General features: G+C 39.7%; 1 long non-coding RNA gene across 1 annotated transcript; it reads right to left on the reverse strand.

The window, feature by feature from the left end:
• Nucleotides 1–234: 234 nt before the first annotated feature.
• On the reverse strand, nucleotides 235–1,275 carry LOC147603973 (uncharacterized). Its single transcript, XR_015265504.1, has 2 exons — nucleotides 1,033–1,275; nucleotides 235–775 (listed from the first exon to the last, which is right to left on the reverse strand). It is a non-coding gene; the product is annotated as an uncharacterized LOC147603973 (long non-coding RNA).
• Between the last annotated feature and the right edge of the window lie 1,279 nt (nucleotides 1,276–2,554).

Consider the following 2,554-nt stretch of genomic DNA (forward strand, 5'->3'; position numbering starts at 1 on the left):
TGGCTGTAAGGGATTCATGTATAGCGAAAGCAATAAACGCTTCTCCATAAACCTTACCAAAACATAATTCGATATTTAAGCTTTTTCTGTTTTTATTGATTAATTAATGGAAAAGAACACTTTGGCACATATAGATGATGAAAACATGATTCGATATTAATTAAGCTTTTTCTCTTTTTATTGATTAATTAATGAAAAAGAAACACTTTGGCACATACAGATGAAAACATGATCCGATATTAATTAAGCTTTTTCTCTTTTTATTGATTAATTAATGAAAAAGAACACATATAGATGCCAGCATCATCTTATGTGACTTGCAACTTTGAAGGATCGAAATGATGTTGTCGAGAATGAATGGCTAGGATTGCCTCTAGAGTGATCAGATTACAAAAAATAATTGGGCCCGATTAATTAAACCTTAGGATATTCACGAACGTAAGCCCCTGTGCAGCATCAACATTGTGGACGCCTACCTTATGTGCCTATGCAACAATAAATCACGGTCAACATATACCCTGCTTTACGAAAACTCCAAATACGTGCATCTTATTTAACAGTTGGCGTGGCCGAGGGGAGGATGGAGCGGGCGGCCGCTGCTGGATTGTGAAGGCCAGCCGCGGCGAGCGCCGGCGGCCGCCGGTGCGCTCTGGAATCCGGGGTTGATCTGCTGCTGTTGAAGGATTGGAGCCTCTGATAGCCATTGGGGGCAGCCGCATGATGCAGGCGTGCCTGGCACACGGCTCTATACAGACCCGGGATCAGGCCAGAGAACCTCTCCATGCAAATCAGGCAATTAACGGCCCCTTAGAGGCTTAGAGAAAGAATGAAAAGAAACCGAGCGAGAATGAAAATTAACGATACCAATTCTACGAACAAATTAGTCGAAGAGCTTAATTTTGATTCCGTTGAAGCCTGATCTGCGCGGAATTTACTGTGGGAAGAGGGGGCGATTCATGTGTTTATATAGAGCACGAATCAACAGTGATCAAAGGCGGCACGCAACGTGATCGACTGGTAAACGCTAATTACCTTCCGTTTGAGGCTGTCGAAGTTAATCCAGCTCATCGTTGACGTTGTAGTAGCGCTTCTGGAAATGCCAGAATGTGGTTCAGACAAGCACGCTACCTCCTACTTCAATACAGCTTGGGCACTCATACCATTTGAACATATTTTGACTGACTCTCCAGCTTTTACAACCGGCAACGCAACAGTGAACACTCCGCGTGTACAATAATTGAGCGTCATTCATTATTATGGGCACTAATAACAGCGAGACTTTGTGTACACCTTCTGATTTAACAAGTAAACCGCATCACAAATGTATTGATGTGCTATACAGTTGGCATGAGAAAACCACCACAAACGATAGAGATGGTATGACTTTAATATAGGTGCGGTATTGAAAATATCATCATAGTATAAAAAAAAGTGAAAGCGAAGTCATACGGGGATAATAGAGACTCTGTCTTCATAACAAGAAGGTGCCGTTCAATGCGTTCTACAGATCCAATGTAGTTTGACAAACTGCATTGCCACCAAACTAGAATAACTAGGGTTTGATTGAGCCCAAATGAATGTTTTCCTTTGCCCCCATCAGAATTCTGGATGCAGTTTTCTGGTTAAACTAGCTTGGCATGGTAAAATGGAATGAAGCTACAAGATGTACATATTTGGTGGTCTCACTTCTTTAGTGAGCCTCTAACCAAGCTTGGATGAAACAAGTTGCCAAGACTCAAGGATGGACGGATTTGAGTCAAATGTAAGAGAGAGACTTAGATTAAAGATTGGTATTGGCGGGGAGGGAAGAAACCCTCAAAACTAGTTTGATATATAAACACCACATTGGGTCAAAAAGAAATGTAGTTTATTGCAACCAAACTTGGAGAGTAAAATGGGTCTCAACATCAGTAGAACAGATGGAGACTGTTGTGGATATAAATGTACATGCATATATATATATATATAAAAGTAAATATAAAATGGGTGTTGCCGGTTGAATCTTCGTGCGCTGCTGGACAGCCCGCACAGCCACATCCTTGGACCACCAACTATATATATATATATATATATATATATATATGTACGTTTATTTCAAAAAAAATGTGAAAGCTATAAAAAGGAGAGAAAATGAACTCCTTACATAGGGCGGCCAAATGTTTTTTTAAATACTTCCACTAAATAATTAGTTCTTCCTAGTGCTAAGGTTTCAACAATTTTTAGAAGGTTTAAGCTCATGAAAAAAATCTTTAAAAAACCTCATTTCAAACAGTTGTTATTTTGCATGTATCCCCAACTTCCTCACCTGCACATCACACGGGCGATTCTCCCTCTCTCTTCCCACACATAGAGTGTTTGGACCTGTGTAGTGTGAGTGATACTTATATATTTAATGGAGTGAAATCAATGGATCTAGATGCTCTCTTTAAACTTATATGGTGTCACCCCTTCGGCTCATTTTGTGAGCTTGATTATCAATGGAAGAAAATCTTTTTCTTATGCTTATTTGCAATAAGTTATGACATTGTCTTAATTAAATATCCATGGATTTGTA

The sequence above is a fragment of the Cibotium barometz genome, chromosome 63, assembly GCF_041138505.1.
Source record: "Cibotium barometz isolate CiBa-2024 chromosome 63, ASM4113850v1, whole genome shotgun sequence".
NCBI lineage: Eukaryota > Viridiplantae > Streptophyta > Polypodiopsida > Cyatheales > Cibotiaceae > Cibotium > Cibotium barometz.